This window comes from Marmota marmota, unplaced genomic scaffold (assembly GCF_001458135.2).
Source record: "Marmota marmota marmota unplaced genomic scaffold, marMar, whole genome shotgun sequence".
NCBI lineage: Eukaryota > Metazoa > Chordata > Mammalia > Rodentia > Sciuridae > Marmota > Marmota marmota.
Genome location: NW_026000019.1, coordinates 19816927 through 19829674, shown reverse-complemented (window position 1 = coordinate 19829674; position 12748 = coordinate 19816927).

Here is a 12748-nt window from a genome sequence, read left to right as displayed (position 1 = left end):
AAGAGTTGGGAACCCCAACAAAATACATGTCCTAAAGTGTAATTGCTGTTTTACTGTCAAAGTGAGGTCAAGGCCTGGGAGTGGTCGTGGTGCTTTAGCAGAGAGCCCGGGAAGTCCAAGAAGCTGAGCAGTCACGGAGATGGGCCTGCATGAAGTCGTGGGTGTCAACAAGACCCATAGCCGCCTGGGCTCTGCAGCTGCCAGTCACAAAGGTCCAGCCCCAGGAGCCAAGGCCTCCACATGGCCTGTCAGGGCGTCCTTTGTTCTCATTCAAAGCCAGGCCTTCAGGGTTTTCCTGAGGACCACAGTCAGATGGTTGGGATGGACTTCTCCACTGTGCTCACAGGATCTCTTAGTCTTTGGAGCCTTTTTGTAATTAAGGGGTTAGAGAAACACCAAGACCCCATAGATAATGTTATTTTTCTGTTTGTCTGAAAGTGACGAGTAGAGAGGGTGACACTCAGAAAGTCTTATGAGGAGCCATAGCTCCCAAGATAACTTTTGTATTTTCCTAATACAGGGTCTGAGACTCTTAGTAAGAATGCTTAGAGATAATTGTTCAGCTTCTGGTGATGAGATTTTTTTTTTTCTCATGGATATATTCTAGATTTCCTTTCCTCCTCTGTGGGGCCAGACAAATGAGGTCACATTGATGATGGATTTCCTAACTTTTGCTCCTAGTTGCTTAGTAACTCCCCCCGACCCCACCTGTCAGTCTTGGTGTCTAGTGGCTTCTCGACCTTCTGCCCTGGCCCCTGTCTTGTCCGTGGATTGGTGGCCTGTGTCCCTGCTCCTGTTCTCTCCCTGAGAGAACTGGTTCCATCTCTTGGTGCTCCATGAAGCTGCAAAACACTCCAGTCGCCAAATTAGAAAGGCATTACCTCCTGTCCTCTCTGACCCGAGTCTCTGGACTGTGTAGACCTGTGGAGGAGTCCCAGCTCCCTCCTGTCCCGAGCTGTACCTCATCGTCCTCTACGAGAAAGCTTGGGGACGAGACCAGGACCGTCTTCTCAGAGTCTCCCGCTTCTGCCTGACCCTGCACCAGCTCTGCACTCGAGGATCTTCCCCCTCCCCTGACGAGCAAAGCAGTGTCTCCAGTCCTGTGCTTCATGACTTTATCAGGTACATTTTGGCTCAGAATCCTTTATTGAGACTGAGCTGTGCCTGCACTACTTGCAGGGGCTGGAGGTCGCCTTGCGGGCACAGAGGTACAAAGGTAGAAACTTCGATCCTTTCTTTCATGCTTACCCTCTTTCAGCCTTTATTCAGCGCTAGTCACATTTTATACTGACCGCACGTGGACAGTATAAAAATAATTATGCCTTCTGATGAGCCAACCAGTTGGGTTGCGATGAGAAGACGACGGCTGTGGGGGACGAGAATGGAGAGGGATGACCAGGCTGGTCTTCTCACGGTGCCCTTTGGGACACTGCTGATACAGAAGGCTGCCAGGCTTGGGAACGCGGAGATGCAGAGGAGAGTGAACACTGAATCCTTTCAATAAATGTCACCTACACTTTTCTGGCAAGAAAGAGCTCTCCAAGTTAGGAGTTGAGATCCTGCGGTTTATGGTTGTGGAAAATAGCTGTTAACAGGACCTACTATGTGAGGGGACTATAGAGATATGTAATTCTTAAAAGCAACTTTTTGAGTTATAAGTGACACATAACATGCACATGTTTAATAATGCAATTTGAGAAGTTTTAACATGTGAGTACATCCATGAAATCATCAGCACAGCCAAGATCACTCACCAAAGTCACCTCAGGTTCCCTGCTCATCCCTTCATCTCACTTATCCCACCCTCTTGTCCTTAGGCAACCAGTACCTTGCTTTCTGACACTAGAGATTAATTTACACTTTCTAGAATGTTTTAATTACAAGTATGTATTCTTTATTGTACTGTTTTCACTCCATATAATTTTGTGATTTGCCATGTTGTGTATGTTAATGGCTCATTGATTTTCATTGCTAGGAATATTCCATGGTTTGGATATACCACAGGTTCTTTCCACTCACATTTTGGAGAAGATGATTGATTTGCAGATTTTAGTTATCATATGTAGATCTGCTATGAACATTAATGGCCAAATCTGAGTGGACATATGCTTTCATTTCTCAGGGGTAGGAACCTAACCATGGTGTGAATGTATCTATGGTAGGCATACATTTAACTTTTCAAGACGTAACCAAACTGTTTTCCAAAGTGGTTGTATCCTGTTACATTGCCCCAGTTGCCAACACTTGGTATGGTCCGCCTTTTTGGATGTCCCATAGGTTGTGTAGTCATGATAACTAATGATCTTGAGCATCTTCTCATGTGTTTATTTGCCACATGCATTTCTTGTTTGGCAAAATGTGTGTTTAAATCTGCCGTCCATTATAAAATCGGGTTTACTTTCTTGTTGAATTTTATGAGTTCCTTGTATCAGCTAAACTTGTCTTTAGCACACATAATATTTGCATATTTTCTCTTGGCTTGTGGCCTTTTAATTTTCTTAACAGTGTATTTTTTTTCTTTTTTAATATTATTTTTTAGAAGTAGTTGGACACGATACCTTTATTTTGTTTATTTTTATGTGGTGCTGAGGATCGAACCCGAGGCCTCACACGTGCTAGGTGAGCACTCTGCCACTGAGCCACAATCCCAGCCCCATTAACAGTGTCTTTTGAAGAGCAGACATATATTTATTTTGATAAAATCCAGATTGTCAGTTTTTTCTTTTATGGATCTTGCTTTTGATCCACATCCAAGATCCAAGGCCAACCCAAGGTCACACAGAATAAATGCAGAGAAAGTATTTGACAAGACGCAACACCCATTTTTGATATAAAAAGAAGAGAAATTCTTAGTAGGTTTGGAATAGAAGGCACAGAAATGATATGGTCACTTATGAAAAGTCTAAGCTGCAGTCACCCTAGGATTCTAGGGCACCTCTTTAGCTTCAGCCCATTCTCAAGTGACATTGCAGCACTTCGTGTGTGGTGTTGGAATCCATCAGTGAGTTGACCGCCCCCTACTCCCAGCCTTCACACTCATGTGTTTTATTCTGACACTCGTTATTGACACAACACTTTAAAAATATCAGTTTCTCTTTAAACAGCAAATTACTTTTAAATAGATTTAAATAGAAAAAGTTTATTGCCCACATAGTCACCATTTCTAATGCTCTCTACTCTTGTGTGGATTGAGTTTTCAATGTATCTGCTGTCGTTTTCTGACATCATTCATCTGCTTGAAGGACTGTCACATATTTTTGTAGCATGTTTTTCTTAAATGACATCAGCTTTTATTTATTTTTTGGTACCAGGAATTGAACTAGGGGGCACTCAGCCACTGAACCACATCCCCAGCCCTATTTTGTATTTTATTTAGCGACAGGGTCTCACTGAGTTGCTTAGCACCTCACCATTGCTGAGGCTGGCTTTGAACTCGTGATCCTCCTGCCTTAGCCTCCTGAGCCACTAGAATTCCAGGCATGTGCCACTGTGCCTGGCAACTTCAGTTTTTTAATGTGTAAAACAATATTTATTTTGCTTTTGTTTTTTGAAGATATTTTCACTGGGTATAGAATTTTAAGTTACCTGCTTCTATTTCAATATTTTTAAAGATTTCACTCTATTGTCTTCTGGTTTATGTTGTTTCTAACCAGAATGTAATCTCTTTTTTTTTTTGGTGTGGTATCTTTTTTCCTTTGCTAATTTTAAGATTGTCTTTACCACTATCCTGAGCAATGTGATTATAATGTGCTTTAGCATAGTTTTGTTTGGGAATATTGAGCTTTTTAGATAGTCCCTGTCTTATGGAGGTACAGCTTATAATTTTTGTACTTTACAATTAATGCAAAAGCAATATACATTCAACAGGAACCATACTTCAGAGTTTGCATTTGGACTTTTTTCCCTGGCTAGTGATAAACAGTAACATGCTCTTTAGTGCTGGTTCTTGTCAACCACACAATGGAAGGGTCAACTACCAATACTTGCAGTTACTGTGTTTCTAAACTATGTTGTTATTGGGTGTGGTAGGTGTGTGAGATGCATTTGCAATTCACAATAATTTTTCAAGTTGTGGGATTACCAGGTTGTGACCCTATCGTAAATTGAGGAGCATCTGTCTAAGCCTTGATAATTTTCATCTGGTTTGAAATGTTTGCCATTTTTTTTTCAAATATTTTCTGTTCTTTCTCCCGACCTTCTCCTTGCCACACACATCTTGGGATTCTTGAGGTTGTCTCACAGCTCATATCAATTGTGCTGCAATCATTTTTTTTTTTTTACTCATTCTCTTTTTTCCACCAAATTTAACTTCAGATACTTTCTGTTATGCTTTTAAAGTTACTCATATTTTCTTCTGCAATTTTTAATCTGTCATTAATTCCATCAATTGTATTTTTTATCTCGGGCATTATAGTTTTCATATTTAGAAGTTTGATTTGGGTCTTTATGTCATATAAATCTCACTTTGCCTTTAACTTCTTAAACATGTGTGAATTTAGTTCTAACAATGTCCCTTTTCCATAATTCTATCTGTTTTGTGTTGGCTTTTGTTTTGTCATGAATGATCGTTTCTGGTCTTGGCATGCTTGCTATTTGTTTGGATGTTACATATTGTGAATTTTGCATCTTTGGATAATGGATATGGGTGTGTACACCATCTTGCTCCATGAGGCATATATCACATACCTAGAATGAAGTTAACACCATAAAATACATTGATCTAAGACCTACTCCAATGTCCCCCTGAAGTTTCCAATGTAGTCAGGGACTGAGGATTCAAACAATATATAGCTCATTGTTAAATTAGACATCAGAAGTGAATAACAAAGTAATTTAGAGAAAAGGTAGATTCAGGATGTCTGATGTAAGGGAAGCTTTTATGGAGAGGAGCCTCAAGTGGAATGAGAAACGATGGGATCTGTCTGACTAGTAGTGGAAGCCCCCGTGTATTTTGTGTGCTGGGCATTTACGCACATGATTCATCTGATCTTCAAAAGAACAGCCCTGAAAGGCAGACTCTTGGGTTGTCAGGTCATGGATAAAGAAACTAAGGGTCAGAGAGGCTAAGGAGTCTGCCCAAAGTCACAGATTGTAAGTGATCAATCCAGGATTCAAAATAAGGTTTTTATTTTGACAAAATTGGAGTGTGTTCTGTACCTGTGCTGCTTACTATGGATGGGTAAAGACAAAAGCTCAGACAAATGTTACTGGCCCGTAAAGGGGAGAAGAGCACTGGAACTAGGTAAGCAGACCAAGGTTAACTGGCTAGTTTCATTAGTTTCTAAGGTATTTGGTATGGGCCCAGGAGACAGAGGAAACTCTTTTCAGTTTCCTCATCTGAGGAAAATGGAGAAAATGCTAACATCTGTATCAGGTAACTATTACAAAGATGAAATGAGTAAATATGAATATGGTGAATGCATGTGAAACAGCCCTTGCAAGTGTGAATTTTAATAGTCAATTAGAATGCATATTAAAGCACCTATATTCTATCTATTTCACTGGACACACTTGAGCTCAGTTCTAACCACTGTTGCATCTTTGAGACTTGGATCCAGAGTCGGGGAGGGTTAGAAGGGACAAAAAGTTGGTGTTGTGGCCTGGACGTGGCCTCCAAAGTTCATGTATTGGGAACAAAATCCCAAATTCCTATGTGAGTGGCATTTGGTGGGGGAATCAGGTGAAATCCAGACAGTAGGGCATTGGAGGAGGTAATCCTGCTATCCTCACCTTACTGGGAAGCAGTCAGACTCCTGGAGAATGAAGCCATCACAAGATGGACCTCGTCCTGCCTCATGGGGGCTCTTGGTTTCAGCCACTAGACCCCATACTCTTGAACCTTGTGCATTTGGGTCTCCACTTGGTTTGTGCCCCCCTCCCCCACATCCCCTGTGCACTTTGGAGTGAAAATTACTTGTGTATGTGACTAAACCAGGGGACGTAGTGACGGTGGCCCAGTTTGGGAGGTGGTTGCTCTAGAGAAGCGTGGTAGAAAGGCCACAATTCCAGAGAGGCGATCGTTTGAGAACACCCCCACACCATCTTCTTTGATTCTCTGGGTCATGGCAGCAAACACTTACCAAAGATAGTGATGGGAACACAGATGGGCAGACAGTGGAGGGAAAGTCGTGAATTTTGGGCTGGAGATGGCCCTGCAGGAGTCCCGTTTCTTCTCGGCCTGTGGGCCAAGAGCACAAGCCGCTCTCTGAAGCACACGCGCTTCTTCCTGATCAGTGCTTATTCCCAGGGCTCTGCAGGGCTTCCTGCATCCTGACCGTCTCCTGGGATGTGACCCTGATATTTCACTTTTCATACTGCTTATTAATTGAACACAACAGCCCAGTTGAATGGGATGGGCCCAGGAGAGAGAGATTTTTTTTAATGGCCAGAAGAATCATTTAATCTCAGTGTGTGTTTGGGGGGGGGGGAGATTTTCTCCATTGATTGCTTGAACCTTTTCTTGAGTCATTCTGTTCCAGGTGTAGAGATAAATGACAGCCCCAGTCCTAAACAGCCACAGTAAAAATGTCCACGATATATGTAGCAGTTATTATAGAAGAGAAATTTCAACAATGAAAGCCTCTTTAAGTGGACTAGATTTCAGAGTCAAATGATGAGCATCCCTTGTGCTGCAGCTTCAAGCATGTTCTGGAAAAAGCACCTGGTCATGGTGGGGTAGGCTGGGTTCCTGCCTTGCAGGGGATCCAGGCTATCTGACTTGGGGAGGTGAAGACGTCAGTTCCAACAGCGGCCTCCACGTGTGGCTGTGGCTGTGCTGGTGCTGGGGGAGGCCCAAGTGCTGTGGCAGGTGTTCCTGGGCCTCCCCACACCCATCTTCTTTCCTAAGAGAAATCCCCACCACCACTTTAAGGTACACGGCCTGCAACTACGGGAGGCCAGTGGCCCAGTTTTGGCCAATGAGAGGCAGGATCAAGTCCCCAGGTGGCTGGAACGAGGCCGAGTCTGGGAAGGCCCTATTGGCTTTTATGTTTGGTCTTTTGTATTTTCTCCCATTTTTATTTTCTGCCAGGAATGTGGCTATGATGCTTGGAGGTTGGATGGTCATTTCATGATGAAAGCCTCTTGCTGAAGATGGTGGGTCAGAAAAAGAGAAGGGATCTGTGTCCCCAGAGACACAGGGACTTTGTAAGCCTGAATTTCATACACGGGGATTTTTTTTTTTTGTTGTTGTTGTTATATGAAAAAATAAGCCACTATTTAGTTAAATCACTGTAATTGGATTTCTGTCGCTTGCAGTCAAAATCTACTCTTGTTTTCAATATAGTGAAAAACAAAAGAGCCAGACTCAAATACCTTCTTCCTCACTTGTTGTCTGAGACACTAGGTTACGCAGCTGTAGGTTTTACGAATCTCATTTGCTAGAGCAGGAAGTGCTTGGCACAGGTTGTAGCCTGGGGTGTTAGGAAATGGTTGCTCCCTGAATCTGCTGGGTGGCTGGAGTGATGCTGGGCTACGGACTTTTGGAAACTCTTCTTATTTCAAACGTTTCTCTTTTAAAAAAGTAGGGCCAACGTACTGATGCTTCCCCTTTTTTCCCCTAAAATATTCACATAAATGTTCTCCTATTCTCAGTTAGAGCTCTTGAATAAGAAGCAGAAGCCCCTCAGCCTTGATGTTGACATTAAAGGTAAAAATTCATTTTTACAAGGCCAAAGAGAATCCAGGATCCTTGAAAGAAGTTCAGAAACTGCTCCTCTAATTAGATTGGAAACTCTTTGAAAGTGGAGACTATCTTTTCTACCTTTGTGCCCCAGGACCTTTCATTATACCTAGGGCATAGTATGTGTTCAATAAGTGAATGCAAAACTTTACTGCAAAAAATAATAGGGCATATTTTGCTATCTTGGGATTTTTTTCCTTGGAGTTGAAGAATTCTGAATTATGAAAAGTGATTAAATATGTACAGAAGTAGGATGAAGGTTCAAAGTATAGAGTTGGGGGACAGGTAGACTTGGCTTTAAATTCCTTTTTTATTACCTGTGTGATCGTAGCTAATCGCTTATCTGAGCCTGTACTCATTTGTAAAAAGATAAACAAAAACAGACACGCCCCGATCTACCTGGTTATGAGGGTGATTGAGTGGAGTAGCGGAGGTGAAGGCCTGGACCGAGTTGGCACCTGGAATTGCTCCGTGTTCTCACTGAACGTGTTACCTGGCTTTTAAAACACTCGCAAGACCAGGTCAGCGGTACAGGCCTCAAACTTGAAAAAGCCGAAGGAGCCTCAACCAAGAAAGGAAGGAATGAGGGGAGAGAGTGGCCAAATGCCAGTCAGCGCAGGGCATCAGCCTCTCAAATTCAATTTCTTGATACAGTTAGAACTGGAAGTCGGGAGAAGCAGGGCTCTGGCGTCGTGGACCACAGTGATTAAAGCGGAGTGTACTGCTGGCTGGTGGCCTGGCTGTCATCTCAGAGTGCAGCCTCATGCACCTGTGTCTGCTTCATTTTCTGCAATATATATATATATATATATATATATATATATATATATATATATGNTTTTTTTTTTTTGGTGGGGCAGGGAGAGGGATAACAAAGGAGACTTGGAGGACTTGCGGGGAGGGATTGATTGGAGTCTAGGCCAGAATTTCAGTGCCTTTTAACTCCTCGGTGGCCAGGGTCTTGGGAGGCAAAGATTGGTTTATTCTGTTTTTATTGAGCTCAGTGCCCTGTTGACAGCAAAGTCTGAGTCACAGGGGGTCAAGTGACTGCAGCTTCTCTGATGAGTCATTGTCTCGCTTCCACGCATGTCCCAGCAGCTGGAGCTGACTTGTTTACCCAGAGAAAGCTCCAGCTGCTGCAGGTACAGACTCCTAAGTGCCGGCCTCGCCAGCAGGGCCAAGCCGGCCGGATCGAGACTTGGCACTCACAGGAGGGCCTCGCGTGGAACAGGCGGTGGATGCCTGATGAGGATGCTCTCTCCTCTGGTGTGGACTTGGGATTAGCCAGTGTTCAGGGTTGGAGCCCAAGGGAGGAGTGAATGAGAAGGTGGGACGGGGACTGACATGTCACTGGGGATCCCAGCCGGACACCTGGTGCCTTCACCAGGGACAGCTGAGGGGCACTTAGTGGAATGACCCTTCACAAAGGTGTGGGCGGGGTTCTGGGAAAGCAGCAGGATTGGGAAAGCTAGCATGGAGAGCCCGGTGTGCATTGAAGGAGAGGAGAGGTCCCTCCACTGGCCCAACCTAACTAGAAGCCAGAGAGCGGGGCAGGCCAGGCTCCTGGGGAGGATGGAGAATGGAAGAGTGGCGCTAGGGGACCACAAAGTGTAAGGAGTACCAGTGACTGGTGACAGGTCCGTTACCAGGGTGGGTCTCAGTGTTGCTCGTCACTGACGTGGGAAAGCCACTCTACCTACTACTGTGGAGGGTTGAGGATGGAATGAGATCACGTGCAGCTCCAGAGGGCTTTGCAAGCGCGGAGGCCGAATGGCCACTGCTTCTCAAGAAGGGACGTGTGCTGGCACCAGGAGACATCGCTTCCTTCCTGTTGGGCTCACCTCCTTGAGACCTTCCCAAGCACACAGGCCAGGCCTGATGGTGAGGGAGCCTGGGCACAGAGATGGGGGCTGTGCGAAGTGAGATAATGGGTCCCAGGCCAGGTCATGACCCCTCAAATCCTGTCAGTACAGAGAAAGAGATGAAGCTGCGGATGCACCCGTCTGTAGGCTCCTTTATCAATACGAGTGGAAAGTAAGACAGGAAAACGCCTAGATCAATAGGACTGCAGCCACTTACACAAAATGAAATCGTGAAGGTAGGAATGATTGGAGATGGACAGGGACCATCGGAAAGGGTGTTCAAAAGAATGCACTTTGCCCTGGGAACTGGGCCTTGAGGTGCCCATCTGCTGACCTGTTTGGGTTCTTGTTCCTGGGTTTAGAAGGAGACTTTTTCAGAAAGTGGGTAAGATATTTGAGTTCTTGAATTTATATCTTTTTTCTTCTTTATGTTCATTGCTGGGCATTGTGTTCTGAAGGTCCTCAGAAGTGTGTGTTAGTGAATCAGTTAAAAAGTATTTGTGTCACTGTTAAGTGAGAGAAGAGAATATAACGCAGCCTGCCTGTGGCAGTGGTCTCTGAGGGTTTTTCTAGTGGTATTTGATTGAAAAAAGGAAGTACAGTGAGTGAGCTTAGCTTGTGCTTTGATATGATTTACATGAGATTAGTGGGTGCATGGACTGCAGTCTCAGACATTTCAAGACAGAAAACGACTGCTCTGGAGAAGATGTGCGTTTATTAGCAGCCTACGGCATGCCAGGCTTGCCGCTGTGCTTCATTTCTGGAGCTCGGCCAAAGGAGAAGATGAGTAGACAGGCTCGTCAGACGATTGTCGGGTTACTGCAAAGCGTAGAAATGGTAAATGGTGCTCGGCACCCAAGCACTTGTTGCATGGATGTTTAGTCTAGGACCCAGGATGTGACAACGAAAGCGGAAGGAACATCCAAATGTCTTTGGGCGACATCGGCAGCAATGATACTCCATGGGATGCTCAGAAACACTGCGACAACGAGGAAAGCTCTGGCCCTGAGCCCACAGGCGCTGCAAGAGGAGAACCGTGGAACAACCTCAGGCTACTTGTTCTTCGAGATCAGCCTTTAGGCGGTAGAAGCTCTGAGACTGATTGAAGGAAAACAGCCCACGTCACCCTCTGCTCCCTGCAGAAGAGAGGAGGGAACATGGCCTTTCAGAAGAACGGCTCAGAGGGCGTTTTCTCCCAGTCGACTCTGTCCCCAGCCTCAGGACTGCAGGCTCACAAGGCTGAATGCAGACTTGGGTGACCTCGGAGCATCCGTGCCATAAGGCGACCTCCCTGCAGCCCAGAGCAAAGGGCTGCCCAGCCTCGTCAGGGGCTGCCGAGGATGTGCTATGCTTGCCCAGCTGGGCCCTCTGTTGGACTTCTTCCCCCATTTGTGTGTTTTTTGAGGTAAATTACAAAGCAGAATGGACCTTTTAAAGGGTGTGACTCAGTGGCATGTAGTGTGTCACAGTGTGCTGCAGCTGTCATCCTCATCTAGTCTCAGGACGTTTCCATCCCCAAGACGAAATCCCCACTCCATTGAGTAGTCATTCCCCATCCCGCCCTGCTCAGTTACCTGTTTTGGATATCTCGTATGAATGGAATCGTACAGTGTCTGATACTAGTCTTTTTTCTTTTTCTTTTTTTTACTTAGCATAATGTTTTCAATATTTACCCGTGTTGAAGCATGTGTTGGTACTTCCTTCTTTTTTAATAGCTGAATAATATTCTATTGCACAAATATCCCATTCTGTGTATCCATTCATTGTTGATGGAAATTTGGGTTGTTTCTACCTGTTGGCTATTGTAAATAGTACTGCTGTGACCATTTGTGAACAAGATTTTTTGGGTCCTGGTTCACAATTCTTTTGGGGATAAACCTGATCCAACATGATGGTAATACCATGCTTGTATTCCCAGCTTCTTGGGAGCCTGAGGCAGCGAGATTGCAAGTTTGAGGCCAGTCTGGGCAACTTAGACCCTGCATCAAGGAATAAACAGAAGACCTATCTCCTTGGGTGTATGCCTAGGAGTAGAATTGCTGGGTTGTATGATGATATTTTACCTTGTTGAGAATACCAAAGCGTACCTCACAGCGAGAGTATTAAAGTTCATTTCTACCAGCAATGTCGGAGGGTCTCAATTTCTCCATAGCGTCACTAACACTCTTGTTCCATTTTTAGAATACTTCTAGCCCTCCTGGCATATGTGAAATGGTATCTCATCATAGTTTTGATTTGCATTTCCTTGGAGGCTGAACACGTGGAGTGTCTTTTCATTCCCGTTGCATTTTTACCCGACTGACATCCTCTTGCCTTTGAGTAGGTCTGTAGTACTATTTAAATGGTAAATTCTCATAAGCAGGTTTTGTTCCGAGTCACATGTGGCAGGCTACCATTTGCAAACAGAACACGAAAATAAAACTGTCCCAGGTGATGGTGTGGGTATGGATACAGAGGAAGGATTTCTTTTTCAGAGGAAGTATTTATTAAAACAATGCTATTTAATGAACCTTTTTTTTTTTTTGCGCTGAGATTTTATTTTAAAATCTGCCCACAGCTGGGGTTGTGGCTCAGCGGTAGAGCACTCACTTAGCACGTGTGAGGCGCTGGGTTCGATCCTCAGCACCACATAAAAATAAAGATATTGTGCCAACTACAACTAAAAACACATTTAAAAAAAAAAATCTGCCCACAAACAAAAAACAAATGGGACAAATAGTAAATCCCCCACCTGGAAGGCTTGAGTGTCTCTTGAACTCAAATGACCCAAACTCATGAGTTTTGGTCCTGCCTTGGTTGCTGAGTGACCTCTGTCCTCTAGTTGGGACATCCCCCTGGGCTTCATTCCCATCAGCTCAAGTATGGTGAGGATAAGCTCTTCAAGAAGAAAGCCCCAAGTGGACTCGTCACAGTGACCTCCTGAGGATCTTACTAGGGACCTGTTGATGTCGGTGTCTCTGGCCTGGACCCGATGGCTCTTTCGTTAGGGCCAATGACTCTTTCTGATGACAACTTCTCAAGGCAAAGGGTCAGGGAAATATGTATCCTGTTGGAGGAAGATATAATGGAGCATCCCCCTGAGTAGCCTCACATCACAGTTGGGTTTTTTTTTTTTTTCTTCAAAAATATTTATATTTAAAAGGAGAAATGTGGAAAATGATGTGAAACTGAAGCCACATGCTATGCTACCTGTTGAAGTAGTTTA